This window comes from Muntiacus reevesi, chromosome 15, assembly GCF_963930625.1.
Source record: "Muntiacus reevesi chromosome 15, mMunRee1.1, whole genome shotgun sequence".
NCBI classification, from domain to species: Eukaryota; Metazoa; Chordata; class Mammalia; order Artiodactyla; family Cervidae; genus Muntiacus; species Muntiacus reevesi.
The window spans coordinates 1270638-1282791 of NC_089263.1; the positions used below are offsets into that span (position 1 = coordinate 1270638).

Here is a 12154-nt window from a genome sequence, read left to right on the forward strand (position 1 = left end):
CACTGATATAGTGTGGTCCTTTTGGCGCAGCCGTCAGCTGGGTACAGAGGAGAGGGCATTGCTGGTGCTTGGGAGGCTCGGTGATAGGTGACCTTTGTGTCCTTGGTGGCCTGCTGCCAGTAGAAGGACTCCCCAAGGGTTTCTTTGGTGCCTTGAAGAGTTGCAGTAACAGAGGCCAAGCAACCAGCCCTGTGGGTTGTTCTGTGTTGTGCTCACATGCCCCTTGGTCGCCATTTGTCCCCTGGGCCTGGAATTACCCAGGTTCCCTAAGGTTGGGGCCACTCTGCCGGCCCTGAGCGCAGAAATGTGTTCGCCCCCCTGGCAATGAAGCATCAACCTTGGAGGCCCGTGGTTCTGGAAGAGATGGGTCATTGGTTGGCATCCCCACGGTGCCTCACTGTAGGAGCCAGCAGCTCCCATGGCGCTACGGCAGAGACCTGTGGCATCCAAGGTCTTCCCCTGACAGGTCTTCTGAAGAATACATGAAAGCATCCTTAGTGATGTGTATGCACTTGGTCATTTTGCCAACCTTCATCCTGTGGGTCTTCCTGCTTGCTGATTGGCCCTGTGTGTGCCGAGGCCTTGGACGCCTCAGATTTGGGTGAGAGACCCTTGAGGCAGGAGCAGTTCAATGTGAACCACGCCCTGCATTATGGCAGCTTTCTCTAGGGTGTGGTCAGTAACCTGGTCCCTGCAGCGTGTAGATCTGAGGATAATCTAGCCAGGAAAGGGGTCCTCTTTCTGTGGGAGTGAGCCCTGGATCCTGGTACCTGAGGAAGTCCGGGTCCCATCCTCACTTTCGGGCAGAGGCCGCCCAGTGATTGGACTGACTGGCAGGAAGAGACGCATGCCTTGATTTCTCTTCCTATCCGAGGGTGCGCTGGGCCGTATCTGCCCTAGTGCCAAGTTCACCGTACTGTGTAGTCGTCTGGGAAATTTTTCTGTTTCGGGTGGAGGTGACCCTTGTGACAAGGACCCCTGAGCTGTAGTAGTAGCTACAGTCTCAGGGTCCGTGGCATTCACACAGACGCTCCGCAAGGTGGCCTTGGGCGGTCAGGTCTCTGTGCTTTGGCCAGAGATCATGGGTCATGGAGACTGGGAGCCTAGAGCCTATGTCAACAGCCCCTCAGTGAAATTTTGCATGGGGCTGAAGGAAGATGCCAGGTGTCATCCCCCATTTCGTGGGAGGACAGGAGGTCAGGGCTCCATGAAGACGGCATGCGTGTTCAGACGGCAGGGCCTTTCCATGCGGGCTGTGAGACTTGGCTACCCGGACCTATTTCTGGACACAGAGCCAAATTGCCGAGAGTGCATTCTTGTTGGTACACCGGGACACAGGCCCTCAAGGCCACCTGGAATCCCCTGCCACCCATGCATGCTGAGTCAGAAAGACCCCCTGATGACCTTGAGCCTAATTTGCTGCGCTCTTTTCAAAGGTAGGTAACCAGTTGTCTGTAAGTGATCAGTGTAGTTGGGTTGCAGATACAGGCCTTCCCCCAATGAAACACCTGCATCAGTGTTACTCAGTGAGAGACCAAGTAGACACCTCAAGTGTTTCTGTGCTTTCTGTCCCCTTGTCAGGCGCAGTTGCCAGATATGGCTGTCCATCACCCAGGAGACGAAGGCCCGCCCATGAGGCAGTGGCTCGAGGTGCAAGGGAGTCCGGCAAGAAGTGCGGCGGCCCAGTTGTTTTTGGATCACCGAGCACGGTACGGCTTCTCCTGCCCCAAGACGTGTCGTGAATTTCAGGTTTCCTGGCACTGCCTGAGTGGCTGTATGTACGGAGGGACCGTTCCTCTTGCTGAGAAGCCTGGGGGCTCTGAGTTGCCCCGGCTGCTGGAGGACTCCCAGGTCACTGGCTCCTCCTGGGAGTGGCGCTGCCTGCCCTGTGGAGGTGGGGAGCAAGCCAGCACGTGCTCGGATCGATGACGACACCCTCTCATGCATTCCTTGGAAAATCTGAACAACATGAGTGAGAACTCACTACCGTCTCCTCATCGAAACTGAGGTCCAGCACGTTGCCTTCCGTGGGCTTAGGGGTGGGTAGGTTAGCAAGAGGGCTTCTCTGACGGTGTAAGACACATGCATGGGGTAGCCAGGTCACCAGCAGTTGCGAGGCTCCCATCTGAGGGTGGGCCGTGTACAGATGTTCGAGCGGCCTTCTTGGATGTGGGGTATGGTGAAGGGCACTGAGGAGCAGAAGAGGCATCCGGCTTGTCAGGGGGTGGTAGGTGTCGCAGTAGATCCTGGCATGGGACAGTGAGCTCTTCGTTGAGAACGGTGCATTTTGTCCTGGTTCCTGCTGCAAGTGTGCTCACTGGGGCTCTCGTGATGTGGATTCTGATGCAAGGAAGCTTCCGTGGTCTCCGATTGGAGCCCCAGGTGAGATCTGAGGCCGTCGCCATTGCGGCCCTTTGGGTCGGCGAGATTGCTGAGTACCCTGTGGGCTGCAGCGGCTGCAGAGACCTAGGGGAACGGTGGCAGTTGTGAAAGTTAATAGTCCTCCTTTCTGCCCTTGGCAGTTCCTGAATTGCAAGTCCTGTCACCTGCTTGAGTCTTGGAGGGCGCCATGTACTGTGTCGTGGTGACAGGCCTGCATTGCTCCTGCAGGTTGACCAGAGGCCCAGAGAAGAATGGTTGTGCAGGTGAGGAAAAGCGCAGTGTGATTTGCTGGGATGTTATGACTGCTGAGGCTGCAGGCACTGTCGTTCTGTTTTCACTGATATAGTGTGGTCCTTTTGGCGCAGCCGTCAGCTGGGTACAGAGGAGAGGGCATTGCTGGTGCTTGGGAGGCTCGGTGATAGGTGACCTTTGTGTCCTTGGTGGCCTGCTGCCAGTAGAAGGACTCCCCAAGGGTTTCTTTGGTGCCTTGAAGAGTTGCAGTAACAGAGGCCAAGCAACCAGCCCTGTGGGTTGTTCTGTGTTGTGCTCACATGCCCCTTGGTCGCCATTTGTCCCCTGGGCCTGGAATTACCCAGGTTCCCTAAGGTTGGGGCCACTCTGCCGGCCCTGAGCGCAGAAATGTGTTCGCCCCCCTGGCAATGAAGCATCAACCTTGGAGGCCCGTGGTTCTGGAAGAGATGGGTCATTGGTTGGCATCCCCACGGTGCCTCACTGTAGGAGCCAGCAGCTCCCATGGCGCTACGGCAGAGACCTGTGGCATCCAAGGTCTTCCCCTGACAGGTCTTCTGAAGAATACATGAAAGCATCCTTAGTGATGTGTATGCACTTGGTCATTTTGCCAACCTTCATCCTGTGGGTCTTCCTGCTTGCTGATTGGCCCTGTGTGTGCCGAGGCCTTGGACGCCTCAGATTTGGGTGAGAGACCCTTGAGGCAGGAGCAGTTCAATGTGAACCACGCCCTGCATTATGGCAGCTTTCTCTAGGGTGTGGTCAGTAACCTGGTCCCTGCAGCGTGTAGATCTGAGGATAATCTAGCCAGGAAAGGGGTCCTCTTTCTGTGGGAGTGAGCCCTGGATCCTGGTACCTGAGGAAGTCCGGGTCCCATCCTCACTTTCGGGCAGAGGCCGCCCAGTGATTGGACTGACTGGCAGGAAGAGACGCATGCCTTGATTTCTCTTCCTATCCGAGGGTGCGCTGGGCCGTATCTGCCCTAGTGCCAAGTTCACCGTACTGTGTAGTCGTCTGGGAAATTTTTCTGTTTCGGGTGGAGGTGACCCTTGTGACAAGGACCCCTGAGCTGTAGTAGTAGCTACAGTCTCAGGGTCCGTGGCATTCACACAGACGCTCCGCAAGGTGGCCTTGGGCGGTCAGGTCTCTGTGCTTTGGCCAGAGATCATGGGTCATGGAGACTGGGAGCCTAGAGCCTATGTCAACAGCCCCTCAGTGAAATTTTGCATGGGGCTGAAGGAAGATGCCAGGTGTCATCCCCCATTTCGTGGGAGGACAGGAGGTCAGGGCTCCATGAAGACGGCATGCGTGTTCAGACGGCAGGGCCTTTCCATGCGGGCTGTGAGACTTGGCTACCCGGACCTATTTCTGGACACAGAGCCAAATTGCCGAGAGTGCATTCTTGTTGGTACACCGGGACACAGGCCCTCAAGGCCACCTGGAATCCCCTGCCACCCATGCATGCTGAGTCAGAAAGACCCCCTGATGACCTTGAGCCTAATTTGCTGCGCTCTTTTCAAAGGTAGGTAACCAGTTGTCTGTAAGTGATCAGTGTAGTTGGGTTGCAGATACAGGCCTTCCCCCAATGAAACACCTGCATCAGTGTTACTCAGTGAGAGACCAAGTAGACACCTCAAGTGTTTCTGTGCTTTCTGTCCCCTTGTCAGGCGCAGTTGCCAGATATGGCTGTCCATCACCCAGGAGACGAAGGCCCGCCCATGAGGCAGTGGCTCGAGGTGCAAGGGAGTCCGGCAAGAAGTGCGGCGGCCCAGTTGTTTTTGGATCACCGAGCACGGTACGGCTTCTCCTGCCCCAAGACGTGTCGTGAATTTCAGGTTTCCTGGCACTGCCTGAGTGGCTGTATGTACGGAGGGACCGTTCCTCTTGCTGAGAAGCCTGGGGGCTCTGAGTTGCCCCGGCTGCTGGAGGACTCCCAGGTCACTGGCTCCTCCTGGGAGTGGCGCTGCCTGCCCTGTGGAGGTGGGGAGCAAGCCAGCACGTGCTCGGATCGATGACGACACCCTCTCATGCATTCCTTGGAAAATCTGAACAACATGAGTGAGAACTCACTACCGTCTCCTCATCGAAACTGAGGTCCAGCACGTTGCCTTCCGTGGGCTTAGGGGTGGGTAGGTTAGCAAGAGGGCTTCTCTGACGGTGTAAGACACATGCATGGGGTAGCCAGGTCACCAGCAGTTGCGAGGCTCCCATCTGAGGGTGGGCCGTGTACAGATGTTCGAGCGGCCTTCTTGGATGTGGGGTATGGTGAAGGGCACTGAGGAGCAGAAGAGGCATCCGGCTTGTCAGGGGGTGGTAGGTGTCGCAGTAGATCCTGGCATGGGACAGTGAGCTCTTCGTTGAGAACGGTGCATTTTGTCCTGGTTCCTGCTGCAAGTGTGCTCACTGGGGCTCTCGTGATGTGGATTCTGATGCAAGGAAGCTTCCGTGGTCTCCGATTGGAGCCCCAGGTGAGATCTGAGGCCGTCGCCATTGCGGCCCTTTGGGTCGGCGAGATTGCTGAGTACCCTGTGGGCTGCAGCGGCTGCAGAGACCTAGGGGAACGGTGGCAGTTGTGAAAGTTAATAGTCCTCCTTTCTGCCCTTGGCAGTTCCTGAATTGCAAGTCCTGTCACCTGCTTGAGTCTTGGAGGGCGCCATGTACTGTGTCGTGGTGACAGGCCTGCATTGCTCCTGCAGGTTGACCAGAGGCCCAGAGAAGAATGGTTGTGCAGGTGAGGAAAAGCGCAGTGTGATTTGCTGGGATGTTATGACTGCTGAGGCTGCAGGCACTGTCGTTCTGTTTTCAGTGATATAGTGTGGTCCTTTTGGCGCTGCCGTCAGCTGGGTACAGAGGAGAGGGCATTGCTGGTGCTTGGGAGGCTCGGTGATAGGTGACCTTTGTGTCCTTGGTGGCCTGCTGCCAGTAGAAGGACTCCCCAAGGGTTTCTTTGGTGCCTTGAAGAGTTGCAGTAACAGAGGCCAAGCAACCAGCCCTGTGGGTTGTTCTGTGTTGTGCTCACATGCCCCTTGGTCGCCATTTGTCCCCTGGGCCTGGAATTACCCAGGTTCCCTAAGGTTGGGGCCACTCTGCCGGCCCTGAGCGCAGAAATGTGTTCGCCCCCCTGGCAATGAAGCATCAACCTTGGAGGCCCGTGGTTCTGGAAGAGATGGGTCATTGGTTGGCATCCCCACGGTGCCTCACTGTAGGAGCCAGCAGCTCCCATGGCGCTACGGCAGAGACCTGTGGCATCCAAGGTCTTCCCCTGACAGGTCTTCTGAAGAATACATGAAAGCATCCTTAGTGATGTGTATGCACTTGGTCATTTTGCCAACCTTCATCCTGTGGGTCTTCCTGCTTGCTGATTGGCCCTGTGTGTGCCGAGGCCTTGGACGCCTCAGATTTGGGTGAGAGACCCTTGAGGCAGGAGCAGTTCAATGTGAACCACGCCCTGCATTATGGCAGCTTTCTCTAGGGTGTGGTCAGTAACCTGGTCCCTGCAGCATGTAGATCTGAGGATAATCTAGCCAGGAAAGGGGTCCTCTTTCTGTGGGAGTGAGCCCTGGATCCTGGTACCTGAGGAAGTCCGGGTCCCATCCTCACTTTCGGGCAGAGGCCGCCCAGTGATTGGACTGACTGGCAGGAAGAGACGCATGCCTTGATTTCTCTTCCTATCCGAGGGTGCGCTGGGCCGTATCTGCCCTAGTGCCAAGTTCACCGTACTGTGTAGTCGTCTGGGAAATTTTTCTGTTTCGGGTGGAGGTGACCCTTGTGACAAGGACCCCTGAGCTGTAGTAGTAGCTACAGTCTCAGGGTCCGTGGCATTCACACAGACGCTCCGCAAGGTGGCCTTGGGCGGTCAGGTCTCTGTGCTTTGGCCAGAGATCATGGGTCATGGAGACTGGGAGCCTAGAGCCTATGTCAACAGCCCCTCAGTGAAATTTTGCATGGGGCTGAAGGAAGATGCCAGGTGTCATCCCCCATTTCGTGGGAGGACAGGAGGTCAGGGCTCCATGAAGACGGCATGCGTGTTCAGACGGCAGGGCCTTTCCATGCGGGCTGTGAGACTTGGCTACCCGGACCTATTTCTGGACACAGAGCCAAATTGCCGAGAGTGCATTCTTGTTGGTACACCGGGACACAGGCCCTCAAGGCCACCTGGAATCCCCTGCCACCCATGCATGCTGAGTCAGAAAGACCCCCTGATGACCTTGAGCCTAATTTGCTGCGCTCTTTTCAAAGGTAGGTAACCAGTTGTCTGTAAGTGATCAGTGTAGTTGGGTTGCAGATACAGGCCTTCCCCCAATGAAACACCTGCATCAGTGTTACTCAGTGAGAGACCAAGTAGACACCTCAAGTGTTTCTGTGCTTTCTGTCCCCTTGTCAGGCGCAGTTGCCAGATATGGCTGTCCATCACCCAGGAGACGAAGGCCCGCCCATGAGGCAGTGGCTCGAGGTGCAAGGGAGTCCGGCAAGAAGTGCGGCGGCCCAGTTGTTTTTGGATCACCGAGCATGGTACGGCTTCTCCTGCCCCAAGACGTGTCGTGAATTTCAGGTTTCCTGGCACTGCCTGAGTGGCTGTATGTACGGAGGGACCGTTCCTCTTGCTGAGAAGCCTGGGGGCTCTGAGTTGCCCCGGCTGCTGGAGGACTCCCAGGTCACTGGCTCCTCCTGGGAGTGGCGCTGCCTGCCCTGTGGAGGTGGGGAGCAAGCCAGCACGTGCTCGGATCGATGACGACACCCTCTCATGCATTCCTTGGAAAATCTGAACAACATGAGTGAGAACTCACTACCGTCTCCTCATCGAAACTGAGGTCCAGCACGTTGCCTTCCGTGGGCTTAGGGGTGGGTAGGTTAGCAAGAGGGCTTCTCTGACGGTGTAAGACACATGCATGGGGTAGCCAGGTCACCAGCAGTTGCGAGGCTCCCATCTGAGGGTGGGCCGTGTACAGATGTTCGAGCGGCCTTCTTGGATGTGGGGTATGGTGAAGGGCACTGAGGAGCAGAAGAGGCATCCGGCTTGTCAGGGGGTGGTAGGTGTCGCAGTAGATCCTGGCATGGGACAGTGAGCTCTTCGTTGAGAACGGTGCATTTTGTCCTGGTTCCTGCTGCAAGTGTGCTCACTGGGGCTCTCGTGATGTGGATTCTGATGCAAGGAAGCTTCCGTGGTCTCCGATTGGAGCCCCAGGTGAGATCTGAGGCCGTCGCCATTGCGGCCCTTTGGGTCGGCGAGATTGCTGAGTACCCTGTGGGCTGCAGCGGCTGCAGAGACCTAGGGGAACGGTGGCAGTTGTGAAAGTTAATAGTCCTCCTTTCTGCCCTTGGCAGTTCCTGAATTGCAAGTCCTGTCACCTGCTTGAGTCTTGGAGGGCGCCATGTACTGTGTCGTGGTGACAGGCCTGCATTGCTCCTGCAGGTTGACCAGAGGCCCAGAGAAGAATGGTTGTGCAGGTGAGGAAAAGCGCAGTGTGATTTGCTGGGATGTTATGACTGCTGAGGCTGCAGGCACTGTCGTTCTGTTTTCACTGATATAGTGTGGTCCTTTTGGCGCAGCCGTCAGCTGGGTACAGAGGAGAGGGCATTGCTGGTGCTTGGGAGGCTCGGTGATAGGTGACCTTTGTGTCCTTGGTGGCCTGCTGCCAGTAGAAGGACTCCCCAAGGGTTTCTTTGGTGCCTTGAAGAGTTGCAGTAACAGAGGCCAAGCAACCAGCCCTGTGGGTTGTTCTGTGTTGTGCTCACATGCCCCTTGGTCGCCATTTGTCCCCTGGGCCTGGAATTACCCAGGTTCCCTAAGGTTGGGGCCACTCTGCCGGCCCTGAGCGCAGAAATGTGTTCGCCCCCCTGGCAATGAAGCATCAACCTTGGAGGCCCGTGGTTCTGGAAGAGATGGGTCATTGGTTGGCATCCCCACGGTGCCTCACTGTAGGAGCCAGCAGCTCCCATGGCGCTACGGCAGAGACCTGTGGCATCCAAGGTCTTCCCCTGACAGGTCTTCTGAAGAATACATGAAAGCATCCTTAGTGATGTGTATGCACTTGGTCATTTTGCCAACCTTCATCCTGTGGGTCTTCCTGCTTGCTGATTGGCCCTGTGTGTGCCGAGGCCTTGGACGCCTCAGATTTGGGTGAGAGACCCTTGAGGCAGGAGCAGTTCAATGTGAACCACGCCCTGCATTATGGCAGCTTTCTCTAGGGTGTGGTCAGTAACCTGGTCCCTGCAGCGTGTAGATCTGAGGATAATCTAGCCAGGAAAGGGGTCCTCTTTCTGTGGGAGTGAGCCCTGGATCCTGGTACCTGAGGAAGTCCGGGTCCCATCCTCACTTTCGGGCAGAGGCCGCCCAGTGATTGGACTGACTGGCAGGAAGAGACGCATGCCTTGATTTCTCTTCCTATCCGAGGGTGCGCTGGGCCGTATCTGCCCTAGTGCCAAGTTCACCGTACTGTGTAGTCGTCTGGGAAATTTTTCTGTTTCGGGTGGAGGTGACCCTTGTGACAAGGACCCCTGAGCTGTAGTAGTAGCTACAGTCTCAGGGTCCGTGGCATTCACACAGACGCTCCGCAAGGTGGCCTTGGGCGGTCAGGTCTCTGTGCTTTGGCCAGAGATCATGGGTCATGGAGACTGGGAGCCTAGAGCCTATGTCAACAGCCCCTCAGTGAAATTTTGCATGGGGCTGAAGGAAGATGCCAGGTGTCATCCCCCATTTCGTGGGAGGACAGGAGGTCAGGGCTCCATGAAGACGGCATGCGTGTTCAGACGGCAGGGCCTTTCCATGCGGGCTGTGAGACTTGGCTACCCGGACCTATTTCTGGACACACAGCCAAATTGCCGAGAGTGCATTCTTGTTGGTACACCGGGACACAGGCCCTCAAGGCCACCTGGAATCCCCTGCCACCCATGCATGCTGAGTCAGAAAGACCCCCTGATGACCTTGAGCCTAATTTGCTGCGCTCTTTTCAAAGGTAGGTAACCAGTTGTCTGTAAGTGATCAGTGTAGTTGGGTTGCAGATACAGGCCTTCCCCCAATGAAACACCTGCATCAGTGTTACTCAGTGAGAGACCAAGTAGACACCTCAAGTGTTTCTGTGCTTTCTGTCCCCTTGTCAGGCGCAGTTGCCAGATATGGCTGTCCATCACCCAGGAGACGAAGGCCCGCCCATGAGGCAGTGGCTCGAGGTGCAAGGGAGTCCGGCAAGAAGTGCGGCGGCCCAGTTGTTTTTGGATCACCGAGCACGGTACGGCTTCTCCTGCCCCAAGACGTGTCGTGAATTTCAGGTTTCCTGGCACTGCCTGAGTGGCTGTATGTACGGAGGGACCGTTCCTCTTGCTGAGAAGCCTGGGGGCTCTGAGTTGCCCCGGCTGCTGGAGGACTCCCAGGTCACTGGCTCCTCCTGGGAGTGGCGCTGCCTGCCCTGTGGAGGTGGGGAGCAAGCCAGCACGTGCTCGGATCGATGACGACACCCTCTCATGCATTCCTTGGAAAATCTGAACAACATGAGTGAGAACTCACTACCGTCTCCTCATCGAAACTGAGGTCCAGCACGTTGCCTTCCGTGGGCTTAGGGGTGGGTAGGTTAGCAAGAGGGCTTCTCTGACGGTGTAAGACACATGCATGGGGTAGCCAGGTCACCAGCAGTTGCGAGGCTCCCATCTGAGGGTGGGCCGTGTACAGATGTTCGAGCGGCCTTCTTGGATGTGGGGTATGGTGAAGGGCACTGAGGAGCAGAAGAGGCATCCGGCTTGTCAGGGGGTGGTAGGTGTCGCAGTAGATCCTGGCATGGGACAGTGAGCTCTTCGTTGAGAACGGTGCATTTTGTCCTGGTTCCTGCTGCAAGTGTGCTCACTGGGGCTCTCGTGATGTGGATTCTGATGCAAGGAAGCTTCCGTGGTCTCCGATTGGAGCCCCAGGTGAGATCTGAGGCCGTCGCCATTGCGGCCCTTTGGGTCGGCGAGATTGCTGAGTACCCTGTGGGCTGCAGCGGCTGCAGAGACCTAGGGGAACGGTGGCAGTTGTGAAAGTTAATAGTCCTCCTTTCTGCCCTTGGCAGTTCCTGAATTGCAAGTCCTGTCACCTGCTTGAGTCTTGGAGGGCGCCATGTACTGTGTCGTGGTGACAGGCCTGCATTGCTCCTGCAGGTTGACCAGAGGCCCAGAGAAGAATGGTTGTGCAGGTGAGGAAAAGCGCAGTGTGATTTGCTGGGATGTTATGACTGCTGAGGCTGCAGGCACTGTCGTTCTGTTTTCAGTGATATAGTGTGGTCCTTTTGGCGCTGCCGTCAGCTGGGTACAGAGGAGAGGGCATTGCTGGTGCTTGGGAGGCTCGGTGATAGGTGACCTTTGTGTCCTTGGTGGCCTGCTGCCAGTAGAAGGACTCCCCAAGGGTTTCTTTGGTGCCTTGAAGAGTTGCAGTAACAGAGGCCAAGCAACCAGCCCTGTGGGTTGTTCTGTGTTGTGCTCACATGCCCCTTGGTCGCCATTTGTCCCCTGGGCCTGGAATTACCCAGGTTCCCTAAGGTTGGGGCCACTCTGCCGGCCCTGAGCGCAGAAATGTGTTCGCCCCCCTGGCAATGAAGCATCAACCTTGGAGGCCTGTGGTTCTGGAAGAGATGGGTCATTGGTTGGCATCCCCACGGTGCTTCACTGTAGGAGCCAGCAGCTCCCATGGCGCTACGGCAGAGACCTGTGGCATCCAAGGTCTTCCCCTGACAGGTCTTCTGAAGAATACATGAAAGCATCCTTAGTGATGTGTATGCACTTGGTCATTTTGCCAACCTTCATCCTGTGGGTCTTCCTGCTTGCTGATTGGCCCTGTGTGTGCCGAGGCCTTGGACGCCTCAGATTTGGGTGAGAGACCCTTGAGGCAGGAGCAGTTCAATGTGAACCACGCCCTGCATTATGGCAGCTTTCTCTAGGGTGTGGTCAGTAACCTGGTCCCTGCAGCGTGTAGATCTGAGGATAATCTAGCCAGGAAAGGGGTCCTCTTTCTGTGGGAGTGAGCCCTGGATCCTGGTACCTGAGGAAGTCCGGGTCCCATCCTCACTTTCGGGCAGAGGCCGCCCAGTGATTGGACTGACTGGCAGGAAGAGACGCATGCCTTGATTTCTCTTCCTATCCGAGGGTGCGCTGGGCCGTATCTGCCCTAGTGCCAAGTTCACCGTACTGTGTAGTCGTCTGGGAAATTTTTCTGTTTCGGGTGGAGGTGACCCTTGTGACAAGGACCCCTGAGCTGTAGTAGTAGCTACAGTCTCAGGGTCCGTGGCATTCACACAGACGCTCCGCAAGGTGGCCTTGGGCGGTCAGGTCTCTGTGCTTTGGCCAGAGATCATGGGTCATGGAGACTGGGAGCCTAGAGCCTATGTCAACAGCCCCTCAGTGAAATTTTGCATGGGGCTGAAGGAAGATGCCAGGTGTCATCCCCCATTTCGTGGGAGGACAGGAGGTCAGGGCTCCATGAAGACGGCATGCGTGTTCAGACGGCAGGGCCTTTCCATGCGGGCTGTGAGACTTGGCTACCCGGACCTATTTCTGG

The 12154-nt window shown here is 56.5% G+C and overlaps 4 non-coding genes across 4 annotated transcripts; all 4 read left to right on the forward strand.

Moving 5' to 3' along the window:
* The first annotated feature begins 1919 nt into the window (after positions 1–1919).
* On the forward strand, positions 1920–2012 carry LOC136147598 (small nucleolar RNA SNORD116). Its single transcript, XR_010659263.1, has one exon. It is a non-coding gene; the product is annotated as a small nucleolar RNA SNORD116 (small nucleolar RNA).
* Positions 2013–4636: 2624 nt separating this feature from the next.
* Positions 4637–4729, forward strand: LOC136147599 (small nucleolar RNA SNORD116). The gene has a single exon (XR_010659264.1). It is a non-coding gene; the product is annotated as a small nucleolar RNA SNORD116 (small nucleolar RNA).
* A 2624-nt stretch (positions 4730–7353) lies between these two features.
* Positions 7354–7446, forward strand: LOC136147600 (small nucleolar RNA SNORD116). Its single transcript, XR_010659265.1, has one exon. It is a non-coding gene; the product is annotated as a small nucleolar RNA SNORD116 (small nucleolar RNA).
* A 2624-nt stretch (positions 7447–10070) lies between these two features.
* LOC136147601 (small nucleolar RNA SNORD116) lies at positions 10071–10163 on the forward strand. The gene has a single exon (XR_010659266.1). It is a non-coding gene; the product is annotated as a small nucleolar RNA SNORD116 (small nucleolar RNA).
* The last annotated feature ends 1991 nt before the right edge of the window (positions 10164–12154 follow it).